Raw genomic sequence first — 14,834 nt, 5'->3', positions numbered from 1 at the left:
TTATATATAAAAACCCCTAAAGACTCCACCCAAAAAACCCTGTTAGAACTAATAAACCAATTCAGTAAAGTTGCATGACACAATATCAATATGCTGAAATTTGTGTTTTTTTATACACTAGTAACAAACTATCATGAAAAAAATTAAACAATCCCATTTACAATTGTGTCAAAAAGAGTAAAATACCTAAGAATACATTAAACAAGGAGGTGAAAGACCATTAATAATGATAAGACATTGATGAAAGAAATAGCAGAACACACATATAAATGAAAAAATATTCCATGCTCATGGATTGGAATAATGTTGTTAAACTGTCCATACTTCCCAAAGCAATCTACAGATACATTGCAATCCCTATCAAAATTTTAATGGCATTTTTTGCAGAAACAAAATAATCCAAAATTTATATGGAACCACCAAAAACATTAAGTAGCTAAAACAATCTTGAAAATAAGAACAGCTGGAGGTATCACACTTCATGATTTCAAACTACATTATAAAGCTATAGTAAACAACAGTATGGTATTGGCATAAAAACAAACACATAGATCAATGAGCAGAATAGAGAGCCCAGACATAAACTCATGCACATAGGATCAATTAACTTATGACAGAGAGGCCAAGAATATACCGTGGGCAAAGAATAGATCATTCCATAAATGGTACATAAATGGCAAAAACTGGACAGCCTCATAAAAATAATACTGTACCATTATCTTACACCATACACAAATATTAAATTAAAATGGGTTTAAGACTTGCATGTCAGACCTGAAACCATAAAACTCCTAGAAGAAAACAGAAGCAGTAAGCTCCTTATTGGTCTTAGAAATGATTTTTCTAGATTTGACACCAAAAGCAAAGGTAACAAAAGCAAAAATAAACAGGTGGGACTACACCAAACTAAAAACTTCTGCACAGCAAAGACAACCATTGACATAATGAAAGATAACCTCTGGAATGCGAGAAAGTATTTGCAAATGATATATCAGTAAGGGGTTAATATCCAAGTATATAAAGAGATTGTACAACTCAATAGCAAAACACAAATAATTCAATTTAAAAATGGGCAGAGGATCTGAATAGACATTTTCCCAAAGAAGATGTACAGATAGCCAACAGGCCCATGAAAAGATGCTCAACATCACTAGTCACCTGAGAAATGTAAATCTAAACCACAATAAAATACCCTCTCAAACTTGTAAGGATGGCTATTATCAAAATTACAAGAAATAATAAATGTTGGCAAGGATGTGGAATAAAGGGAACATTTTTGCAGTGTTGTTGGGGATGTGAATTGCTGCAGCCACTATGGAAAACAGTATGCACATTCTTCAAAAAATCAAAAATAGAACTACCATATGATCCAGTAATTCTACCTCATGGTATTTATCTGAAGGAAATAAAATAAATAATTGAAAGATATATACACTCCATGTTCATTACAACATTATTTACAAGAGCCAAGAAATGAAAGGAACCTAAGAGTCTACCAATGGATGAGTGGATAAAAATATGGCATAAAATATTTGGAAAATACAATGGAATACTGTTCAGCCATAAAAAATGAATTCTTGCCATTTGTGACAACATGGATGGACTTTGAGGGCATTATGCTAAATGAAATAAGTGAGATGAAGAAAGACAAATGATCTCATTTATATGTGAAATAAAAAATAAACTCAAAGATACAGAGAACAAATTTGTGGTTGCCAGCTGCATGGCTTTGGGGATTGGCAAAGTGGGTGAAGGTGGTAAGGAAATACAAACTTCCAGTTATAAAACAAATAAGTAGTGAGGATATACAGCATAATCCCTATAGTTAATAAATCTGTATTGTACAATAGGTCCTCCAATAGCATCATTTCATTCAATGTTGTTTCATTATAGTGATGGGAAAAAGAATTAATTCCTGGCCTGGAACACTGTCAGTGTGGAGTTTGCTTGCACTCTGAGGTCTGCGTGGGTTTGCTTTCATATCCCAAAGATGTGCATGAGGTGAACTGGTATATTTACATTGTTCCAGTTTGAGTACGTGTGCGTATGTGTGAGTGAACCCTGTGGTGGAAGGGCCTTCTGTCAGGGTTGGGTGTCGCCTTCTGTTCTGAGCTTCTGGGATGGGCTCTGGCCACCCACTACCCTGAACTGGAATCAGCAGTTTGGAAAGTAATTATTTTACTGCTCTCATAAATCTTTTTTCAAATGTATGTACAGCTCACATTTATTTCAATGTTTAATATCAGAAGTGGTTTTGGTCTTTATTTAGCAGTTTGGTGATGTTTTTGTGACCAAAAATATGCCTTAGGAACTTGACTCTTGTTTATGGTAAAACTGATTAGGTTACATGTCCTTTCACTTAAAGACATAGTTTCCTAGAACCTATTGACGATGATAAATGAGGACTTAGTGTATTTTTTAATGTTGCTAAGAAAGTAAGTCTTAAAAGTTGTCATCATAAAAATTAAAATTAAAATTAAAAAAGTAGCTCTGTGGTGATGGATGTTAACTAGACATTGTGGTAATCATTTTGGAATATATACACATATCAAATCCCTGCTCACATAAGTATATGTGTTCTATAATTTTAAAAGTAATATATTTCAGATTAATTCAGGTACTTAATCTTTGGACACTATAAGTTCCCCTATCAGTATATATTCCTAAGTATTTTCTTATTTTTAATGCTATTGTACATGAAATCAATTTCTAAATTTAATTTCAAGTTCTGCATTTTGCTAGTATATAAAAATACAACTACAGGGTAGGGCTAAAGTAAGTTTACATTTGTTAGTATAGAAAATGATACAAAAATTAACAACTAATAATAAAAGAATAAACTGTGTTTCAAGGACTCATAAGTATCAATCTACTTTTGCTGTACCTATATTATGTGTTGGTTTTTTATTCTGTAACTTACCTGAACTTGTTCATTTGTTCTACTTTTTTCTTGTATGTGAATTCTTACAGTTTCTGTATACAAGATCGGGTCACCTAAGAATAGAAAAAAGTTTACACCTTTCCAATCTGGATATTGTATTTTTCCTTCCTAATGCTCTGGCTAGAACATGCTGGATAGTGTTAAATGGAAGTGGTGAGAGTGGACAGCCTTATCTTTTTTGGCTTTCTTTCTCTAACAAATGCTCAAAGATTATTGTAAGCCTTCTGTTTATTTCCAGAATTCTGAAAAAACATGATTGGTTTGACAATTTTTGCCATTGTTCTCATTTATTTTTATATATGAGATTTTTAAAGGCCCTTATTCTGACATCTCAAATGCTCTTATCCCCCTGCCACTTATATTTATGTGACCTTGAAGTTTTCACATAGAAATTTTTCTTTTTCCAAAGAAAGAAAAAAAAAAATTTTTTTTAATCCTCACTGAAGGATAGTTTTTCCATTGCTTTTCACAGAGAGTGGAAGAGGAAGAGAGAGAGAGAGAGAGAGAGAAACATCAATGTGAGAGAGAGAGAGAGAGAAAAACACCAATGTGAGAGAGAGAGAAACATCAATGTGAGAGAGAGAGAGAGAAAAACATCAATGTGAGAGAGAGAGAGAGAGACATCGATTGCTGCCTCCTGCTCGAGCACGGACCTGGGCCTAGAATGGAGCCTGCAACCCAGGTACATGCTCTTGGCTGGAATCGAACCTGGAACCCTTCAGCCCATGGGGCCAATGCTCTAAACCCTGGGCCAAAACAGGTAGGGCCACATAGAATTTACATGAGATCAGAACTGTATCATTTGTCTTCTTTTTTTTTTTTTTACAAGATTAGGAGGATGAAACAAATACTTGACACTTTTTATTCCATAATAAAATAAAAATAATAACTCTATTATGCACCATCTGTTAGGTACTATGCTGGGAACTTCATATTCAATATTATTAACCTCCAAATAAACACACAAGATAGGTATTTCCTCTGTTTTACACATGAGAGAATTTGATTCAAAGCAACGTGAGTTATTTCCTCAAAGCTCTCCATCCGGTAAGAGCAGAAGCAGGAACTGGGACCCGTGACACCTTATCTGCTCTCCAGGACAAGTCACTCTAAAAACACAATGCTCAAGAGAGCGGAGGCAGAGGGATGGGGGAGGATTTTCTTTCTGCAGTAGAAATTACATGAAAATCACCATTTCACCTCATTAAAGCACAGAGAAAAGTCTGTAGAGTTCATTCTTTATATAAATTAAAATCTGCAAAGATCTGGTATCATTTGCTAACTAAAGGTAAGATACTATAATTTCATAAAATGTTCAGTAATGACAAGGTGGTGACAGCTTAATTTGGAGCATTACAAAGTGCATTATGTGTAATTCCTGCAATTCTGGATGACAATCATATTGTTCAGTGGAGACTTTTCCGAATAGCAGTATATTTGCTTTTAACAATAATGTTTCAATTTTTGCAATCTTTGTGCCACATTGATATAGTCTATCTTGCTAAACAGCAGTGGATTTTGAAATATAGTTAAGTGATAGGCAAATAGCCAGCCTTCTCTGGTGGTAGTTGATGAGTCCCTTGGCTCAATTTTCTGCAACTGTCTTCATCCTTTAGTTGTTGGGATGCTCTGATACTTAATTTCTGTGTTAAATGTACCCACTTATCATTGGTTAATTATATAATCAAACAGTTACTAAGTACCTATTTTATGCCAGAGAGATTCTGGGAAAGTACAGAATATATTTTCTTTACCTTAATAATTTAAAAATAGCAAACATATATATATATATATATATTTATATTTATTTATTTATTTATTTATTTATATTTATATTTATTTATTTATTTTTATTTATTTATATATATATATTTAAACAAGATTTTTCAAGCTAATTATATTCTCTTTTATTTTTTTAAATATAAGGCGCAGTCAGTTCATAGGTTACTTTTTTGTTAATTTATTACTGTTTATCAAAGTCTCTCTCAAAACATGATACCTGTAACATATTTTTGGTTTTTAAAAATATCTCTTTATTGATTTCAGAGAGAGAAAAGGAGAGGGAGAGGGAGATAGAATCAGTGATGAGAGAGTCATTGATCGGTTGCCTCCTGCACACCCCCCACTGGGGACCAAGCCTCCAACTCAGGCTTGTGCCCTGACCAGGAATCGAACATCAGTCTCTTGGATCGTAGGTTAATGCTTGGCCACTGAGCCAGCCAGCTGGGCCCATAACATCTTCATTTGTAGAGTTTGCCGCTAAGCCAGGAAAATTAATTCCTTTCAAATACCTGCTTGTTTATTTATGTTTTGTTTTGCTTATGTTTGAGAATCAGGTTTTGAAAATGAGGCTCTGAAGCCAGTACACCTAGGTTCAGTTCAATTCAATGTCTGTCACCTACTAGTACTGTGACCTTGGGGGAGGACTTTACTGCTTGAGCAATTATTCGGAGACAGAACTGAGAGAGATGAAACAGTGGCATAGAAACAGTTATAATATTATGGCAAGAGACCAAGGGGATAAGATGCGTGCTTTAATGAATGTAGTGCTTTATTAAGCAAATACTAATAGCTACATTTTCTGCTGGATGTCAACGACATAAAATTAGATAAGTCATGGCCCTTCCATGCATGTAATTCACAGCCTATGGTAGAAGAAAGATACATGAAAAACTACCTCTAAGCCAAGTTGTTAATTGTCATAATGTGAGTGTAAGTAAAGTCCTAGAGAACACAAATCGATTCCATTGTTCCGTATGTGTCCTGACCAACACAGTCCAATGGGGATATTATTTCCTATTATCTAGGCAATTAACTTCTATTATGCATCTTAAGATTGTATTACCTTTGTTAACTGTACCTCACTGATGGATCAAATTAAGCAAGAGAAAATCAGTTGACTTTGCCCTTTATATTTTTATTACTTAAGTTTGTGATGGCGATAGATGATTTTTATCTTTATGTAATCTTTGGATATAGTTTGTCAGTGGCTATCATAATTCTACATCAAATTTTACAATATAGTACATTTTTTTGATAAGCTTTAGGATAGGTAGAAAATGTGTTCTGATAACTTGTTATCAGGTATTGACATCACCTGCTGTCCTGTAATAAAATACTACATATCTTGTTTCTTAATGCCTTTTTCTAAAGGTGGTCTTATGATTTGCTCTTTGATTTTAGGGTTTATTCAAGTCTTAGATCAAATTTAAGAAAACATACAAGTTAATTCTGTACTCCTGAAAAGTTCTGAGATATAAATAGATCTCTGGGCTATAAATATCCTGGTAAAGGTGTGGACCTTTTCAATATATGATGAAAGAAAAATCAAGATTTGAAAGTCAAATGTAAATTTGGATCTCAGTTCCTACACTTCTCCTACAGTGTAGAAAAGCTGAATTTTAGGGTGTGGGTCTCTTCGTGCATAAAACGGGGTATTGCTTATTTCATGAAGCTATTCTGAATATTCAATTGTGACAATTTAAAAAATCTTAGAGCAGTTTCTGGCTTTTAATAAATAATTAATACAGGTATATTATTAGTATTAGTCCCCATATTGCCATATGTTATATAGGATATTGCTTATTCATTAGAAATTGGTTTTAATATATTTTCATTTGAACAGTGTTTACTGCTACAATTATTAGTTTTAAAATTATTTAGTCTCCAGTATTATAGAACTTAAATTTAAAAATACAATATAAAAAAATAGGATATTAGTCATATACCATAGAACATATTTAATGTTCAAAATTTGTTTTTTTCTATTGAAAATTGCAGACAGCTTTCTCATTTTCAGAAACAAATGTTGATTGGCAAATTTATTCATGGAAAGAACAAGTAAACATACTATAATTTTAATATAATATTTTTTTGAAATTCTAAATGCAAAGGGTGAAACTATGAAACAATTTTATGAAAAAATCTTATGTAGAAAATCAAGGTAGACTGTTTACCCATGGGGGGCTTTAATAATTTCTTCATTTGTTAGTTGGATAATATCAGCTTAGTAAATGAATTAAATTTAATTTATTATGTAAAGGCTCTACAAATACTATGTATTATATCTGAAGCCTTACTATAGGAAAACCTGAAGAAGAAAAAAGGGAGTTAGCTCTTGATGTCACTCCCTGATAATCCTTTAATTTTATTTTTTGTTTTGTTTTGATTTGTTCATTTGTTCCTTTTTATAGAATTTATTGGGGTCACATTGGTTAACAAAATTATACAGGTGTCAGGTGCACAGTTCTACACATCATCCATAAACCATGTTGTGTGTTCACCCCAAGTCAAGTCTCTGTCCATCACCATTCATCCCCCCACACCCTCTGCCACCTCCCTCCCCCCACCTCCCCCGGCAATCATCACACTGGTGTCCATGTCCATGAGTGTTTTTCTTTTTTGCTCAATCCCTCCATTCCCCACATCCAGACCAGCACCACCCCTACCCCCCCCCCCACATACAGCCCCAGCCTTCTCTCTATTGGCCTGTCACTATTTTGCTTGTTAGTTCATTTTGTTCATTAGATCCCACATATGAGTGAAATCACAGTCATATATTAAAGACCCGTAAATTACCTCATTTGCAGAGCACACATTGTTTTATTTACTTTCTATATATGATCTAGAAACTGCACTTTTCAGCCCCTTCATCCTGAAACTATCCACACATCCACCATCCATATGGTTATAATGACAGCTGCAATGTTGAGACAAAGTGATTGTCACTCCCAGTGTATTGATCAAGGTTAGGGTTTCTGATGCAAGCTGATCGTATGGAAGTATGTCTCTGGTAACTATAAATGTGAATCTGGTCTTTGGAAGCAGTGTCATGTTAATGACAATATTCCCAAGAAGAATCTGGCTACCACTACCGCTTAGTTTGTCACACTCCTCCTTGTATACTATCAGATAGTCCAGTATTCTTTTAATAATTTTCCCTGTTCACTCTTTATCCCCACTTTTTATTGTCTGTTTCTTTTGTTTACACAAACTGAAGAAAACTCCTGCTCTTTGAAAACAAACACTGATGTGGATATATTAGGCAACTGGCAGATTATCTTCTTGAGTTCCCCATTTATGAGTAAGGGTATAACATTTGCAAGGCCAAGTAGATTACTGAAGTATAATCCCTTTAAGTTTGTATCTATAGCAGAAGCTGCAAAATTTAAGGCATCATCAATGGATAGGCATGGTGATGCCTATCAACATCCCCACCAGTCATCAATAGTGCCAAAGACTGATGGGTATTGGAGACTGGTGAGAATTGGAGACTGGTGAGGGACTGATCACCCTAACTTTAATCAGATAATAAATCCAAAGCTAGCTAACGTTTTGGGTCTCTGTTCCATACCTTAGTAGAATAATGTACTCCATTCATTTGATATAGAGATATATATTCATCTGTCATGCATTTTTGTCTACCAAAAACAGATTGCCTTCAACCACAACTTTGCTGTCCCAGGGATTCCTGCTCTCAAATTTCTGACACTATGAGTGTGTTACTACCTTCTTATGGATTAACCGGGAATAGTTGCTATTGTGAGGGTGCACACATCCATGCAAACATATCAGAGTGAACATGTTCTTGCTTCAGTAGCTCTTCAAAGCATCTTTTTAAAAATATAATTCAAAAGAAAATCAGATTGTGGCACCTCTAAAACTTCCCACAGTAAGTCACAAGACTAAAGATATTCTGTATATACCTCAGTTGCTGATCCAGGAGTAAGGAATCAGGTGTCTCAGAGAATATGTATAAAAATTTGTAAGAGCAAATACATTATTTTAACATTCATTTATTGAGGTTCCAGCATGTGAGATGAACTAACCAAGATGATTAACATATATTAATTTATTCAATCATAATAAGAGTTCTGTAATGAAAATATTATTTTCTCAATTTGTGTTCATGGAGAGTAAGGCATAGGGAAGCTAAATAAAGTTTCTCTGTTTCTCATATCTAATCTAATATGGATTCAAACCTGGATTTTACAAAATCTACACTGTATAATTAGAATTTCCTTCAGGAAAAAGTAACATAAACTCCAAATAAAGCAGCTCAAAAAATAGGAATGTTTTTAGAACACAAACAAGCCTAGAATCAGATTGCCTAAGGCCAGTGCAAGGCTTACACAGCCATCAGGGTCTGAAGTACTTTCTATCCTACTGTTCATTTATAATTTTGAGAAGCAGTTTAGTTAGAGCAGGAGAGCACAGCTCTGGGGTCAGACCTCTAGAGTTCATTTCCTATCTCTGTCACAAATTTGCCATATGACCTTGGGCAAGTTAATCTCATTTTTTTATTTTCTTCCTTTCAATAATAGATATATAATGGTTCCTAACTTAGAAGATTTTTGTGAGAATTAGAATACAGTCTAACTGTTGTGGACCCTCTAGAGAAATAGAAGGCATCCCCTTCACCCAAAATTTGTTTCCAATGGCAAACCTGAAGGTATCACATCAAGAGGGTATGACATTTTTTATTTCTCACATAATGATGTTTTCTGGGGCAGCAGGGAAAGCTCCAAAGCAGGCCTAGTCTTATGTTGAGTTTGAATTAATACATTGGCTTCACACTGTGAGTCCATTAGCTATTTTTCCTGAAACTTTTAGGATCAGGATATATTTTTATTTTATTTTATTTTATTTTATTTTTTATTTTATTTTATTTTATATTTTATTTTGTTTTATTATTTTATATTTTAAACAGAAGTGTAACCAGTATTAGCAAAGGCATTTTATAGGATCCTAGCGAACTACCTACTTTCAGTGACCATCTGATGGGCCTTTATGTCACACAGGGTATCAGTCTTTCTTCTGAGCATGCTATAGATTAGGTCCACACCTGGTTGAGACTCAGAACTCACTAATGGTCACAGGGTCAGGGTTGTTCCCCTGAGCTTTGCATCCATCATGGCTTTTGCTGGAATAAGTCACATCATTCAATCTGAGATACACAGATATGTTGGGGCAGTGATCCATGATTTAAAGCCACTATGAAGAGAGACCAAACCCATACCCCTGCCTATAAGCATCAGTTATTAAAAATAACTTAACTCAGTTAAATCTATAACAGAGGCTCAGTAGAATTCAACAAGTACAGCACAAAGCAGCAAAAACAAGATTTCCACCAGACAGCAGATCATAGTTCAAGTTGGCCAACAGGCAGGAACACAACTCAAAGAGCATGCTAGCCAGCGGGCAGCAGAGACAATTAAGAAAACTGAAACAAAACCACCACAACAGAAAGACACCTGGTGGTCCTGATCATAACCTAGACATCCTGCTCACAGTACCAATGAGTGAGGTCAAATTGACATCCAGTCAAAAAATTAGATTGGGTGTTGAGACTGATGACACCACACACAAGCAAAGAGGATACTGAGAAAGAAAAAAAAAAAACACCCAAAAGCTTTATAAGGCTTTCTGGGGGAAGACAGGCTTCCAAGGAGGTCTGAAAATGGTTTGAGAGAATAGTGTAAGGCCAGATGGGCTCCTTGTGGATGGTGCTGGTTGAGATTTCCCTGACAGACAGAGGCTGTGGCTGAGGTGGTTTGACCTGCCCACTGGTGACAAATAGAGGAGCTGTGAGATTACCTATCCCCTTTGCCAGAGGTGGGCTGAAGAGGGAAAGAAAAATAAAGGGACTTGAAAGCTATTGGCAGTCAAATATTAAAATTGGGGTCAGGTTATTATAATAATATATTATCCTTTCAAGAAATGTTAAGTAGTTTTATCATCCTTAGAGCATTAAATTCCATGTCATACTTGTCACTCTATAATCACAGGATGGCTACTGCCCTGGAAAACATCACAAAACTCTCCTGGCAGGAAAAGAAGACAAGGCCCGAGCTGGCATGCATTTCATCTACACCATTTATCAAGATTAAAAAAAAAAAAAAAAAAGTTAAGAATTCTTACTGTAGCTTTCTCCTTAAATATCATTAAGTAAAACTCAATGACATGGCCATCCCCACTGCAAGGGAGACTGAGAAAGGCAGTATTTCTAACTTTGAACACAAGGAGGGGTCGTCTTAGAAAAGAAGGTGGTAATGACTATTGGCAGGTAGATAGCTGGCTATAACAGTAATGCTTTTTTTATATCTTATGCAAAGAAATTTGCACAATAATTAACAATAGTTGTAGATGGTGTGAATTGTTCTACTGCAGCACACATCCTGTTCCCTGCAGTTAGAAGTTGACAACATCCATCACATACAAATAGCTAAGAAATGTTCAGGACCTCCATGGGTAGCAGAGTTGGTTAGAGCATCGTCCTGATACAGCAGGGCTGCCGGTTCGATCTCCATCAGGACACATACAAGAATCATCCAATGAATGCATAAATAAGTGGAACAACAAATAGAGCTCTCTTTCTCTCTTTGCCTTTCTCTCTCTCTCTCAAATCAATAAATAAACATTTTTGAAAAAGATATTCAGTGATTGCTGTTTTGACAATATTGTTTCTTGTATTATACATGTGGAAGAAGGGGAGGGATCAGGAGAAGAAGCACTTACTACACTGGAAACTCACTAAAATTTCTTTCTGTTAGAATGCCTTATAGATGAACATGCACTTTTTTAAGAGATAATTGAACGGTCACTTATGTGCCTTCTCTTTAAAAAAATAGGGATGGAAAGCCTTGCCCCTGAATACTAAGCATTACCTTATTTTGAATTTGGTATCAAATCCATTAGAATTATCTTTCCAATGGGTTCCTAAAGGTCAAATAATCAGTAATAGGAAAAGTTTTAAAGTATATTTCCATTCAGTCATATAAGCAAACAAGGAGAGAGAAAAACCAGGATAAAAGCTATTCTCATTTGAATATCACAATTGTATATCTCAGTACTTTTCCTTTCGTACTTAAGAAACATAAAAAGTAAAAGAAAGAATTCAAGTAAAAGAAAGTAATTCAAGCTATTAGACACACGTTTTGTTTCTCTATGCTTCTGCGTGGATTAAGGCCCTGAGCTCACAGAGCTGTAAAGTTATACCGATGTCCTCTTTAGACCATGCCTCACATGACTCTACTCAGAAAGGGAGAGAAAGGCCTGCTAAGTCAGGAGTAAATGAGAAAGCTCACTTGCATTGAACTATAGAAAGAATCAAAGAAAAGGGCTGTTTCTTCTTTGCCAAATGTATTTCTTCCTTCATAATATACTAATGATATAATGGAGTTGGACGTGACACTACCATTTGCATTTGGCCTTGCTTTCTGTAGTGTCTTTCTATGCCTCTTATTTCAAAAACAAGTGAAACATTGAAATCTTATCCACTCAGGAAACTAATAGAACCTTGTGCAATTTTCTTTTTGTGTAATAAGAATAAGATCTTATTTCCCACTTTGGATTATTTTTTTATTTTGCTAGGTTATCCACATGATTGAAAATATCCATGTAAATAAAATACCTCAAATTTACTATATGATAAAAATATTTTACCACCCATTCTCCTAACAGGAAGTACAGAGGTAGTCAAATATATCAAATCAGACATTCTTTATGACTTTGTTTAAAACATTACTCACCAGAGGTTAGTGCTTATTTGAATAATTATTTAAAATTACTCTTGCTTTCCGACCCTATGAAATATTCTGATTCTTTTTAAAATTGTTCAGGTGAACCACACTCCTTATGAAAACATTACAACAACAGTTATGTTTTCCCTCATTCCCCATCACATTCTTACTTAAAAATAAATATGTAAATAATAAACTCTGACCATACATTTCCATGCTCAAGGAGAATCATGTTATTTCACTCAATGACTAAATACATGAAATTAACAATTTTCTCATTGAGCTAGACCTCTTAACAATGTCACTGAAGTAGATGAATACTTCCAGAATCAGCAGAGAGTATTACTTATCAAGTTACCACAAGCATGACACTCTAGGGAGGGCACAACATTATGTTTGAAACGGGAAGCCCTGTCCTTTCTCACCTGGTTCTCTTGCACTGTTGGGGTCACTCTGCTTGCTGGGTTTATAGAGGGCTAATTCGCATCCTGCTGTTTCTAGGTCAGCCTATTCTGCCCTTGCCTAGATTCTACACATGCAGATATTTCACCAGGTAATTAATTACTTCTCAAGAGTATTGTTCAAGGACCTGCACCATACATAGTCTCACGCCATTAAGTTACTAGGATAAAGTTAGTGCAAATTTATTATTGGAATTATAAACTTAAACACAAGGAATATCATAAAGGTAAAAACCTCTACTAAGAAAATAATTTAGATTGTAAGCTTTTAGTTAAAGTCAACCCATAAATCGCATTAAGTACATGGGTATATATTTGAAAAAAGTGAAATTACTATCTCAAAGAGATATCTGCACCCCCATGTTCATTGCAGCATTATATATAAAAGCCAAGATATGGAAACAACCTCAGTATCCATAAGTGGATGGAAGGATAAAGGAAATGTGGTATATATGCACACAATGGTATACTATTCAGCCTTAAAAATTAGAAAGTTGTCATTTACAAAAACATGGAAGAACCCTGAGAGCAATACACTACCTTAAGTAAAATAAATCAGATAGAAAAAGGCAAAAACTGTATATGTTCACTTATATGTGGAATCCATTTTTTTAAACAAAACATATAGAAACAGAGAGTAGAAATAGATGTTGGTCAAAGGGTGCAAATTTCCAGTTATAAGATGAATACTTTCTGGGAATCTAATAGTGTGATGACTGCAGTTAACAACACTGTATTATATGCTTGAAAGTTGCTAAGAGCAGATCTTTAATGTTCTCACCACACACACCAACAAAATTATAATTTTGAGAGGTGATGAGGGTGTTAACTATCCTTATTGTGCTAATCATCTTATTTATAATATGTTAAGTGCATTAAATCATCATATTGTACACAGTAAACTTACATAACATTATGTAAATTATATCACAATAAAGTTAGAAAAAAAAATAGATGCCATGTATGGTAGTGACCATTTAAACATGGGAATAGAAATATTATGGTTATAAAACTACTCGAGAGGTCTGTAATATATTTGACTCTATGGTCTTATCTTGCAAGCCAATAAAACACGTTACCATTTCCTTGCACTATCTTTTCTCAGTTCTTTGAATATTTTTCTTCTCTCTTATTGCCCTTACATATAAAAGTTGCCACCTACACACCAACTCAAAGCAACGTAGGAATGTAAAATCACAAAGGAGAAATAACATCTTAAAAGTAGGGAGATTAAAGGGAAGATAAAGGAATCTTTCAAAAATTGCTAATAGTAAAGTTTAAACGACCTCTGAATTCCCAGGAAGCATTTCTTGAGAGAAAATTTTATAAGAATAATTTGCAAGAACTTTATTATGTTATTTTTTGTCCCTGAAAGTGGAACATCAAAGTCAAATACTATACTTTTAGATCCTTTGCTGAGCTTCAATGGAAAGAAAATACTTCCTGTACATTGGGGAGACTATTTCTGTACTTAGAATAGCCCAAGACAAAATTTGGGGAGATACTTTGTTTAAAAAAATTCACAACATTTTTGACATTTAAAATAATATTTATATTTAGAACTTACAGTCATAGAATGTGCTGTAAATGATAACTGTATATTTTGCTTTAATCGTCTCATACCTTGGCTATTTGTATGTCTGCTAATCACACATTGCAAAGAGTTTTATTGTACTAATTATATTTATAGAATTAAAGATATCAAAATTGTAGTCTTGTTGAATGAAATAAAATAAAGTAAACCTTGGCCAAACTGCCCCCTGGTTGGAGGTTATCAGGTCTTTTAAGAACAGAAAATAACTTCTCTCAGAAGACTGAGCTTAGGAGAAGGAAACTTACCAGGTAACTTAATGAGAAAAAAGATGTCAGAAAATAAGGCCAGGCACCAAAACAATGAAAACTCAGTTCAAG

Source organism: Miniopterus natalensis, chromosome 1 (genome assembly GCF_054644295.1).
Source record: "Miniopterus natalensis isolate mMinNat1 chromosome 1, mMinNat1.hap1, whole genome shotgun sequence".
Taxonomy (NCBI): Eukaryota; Metazoa; Chordata; class Mammalia; order Chiroptera; family Miniopteridae; genus Miniopterus; species Miniopterus natalensis.
The sequence above is the reverse complement of the archived record's forward strand: the minus strand, read 5'-3'. Positions refer to the sequence as shown.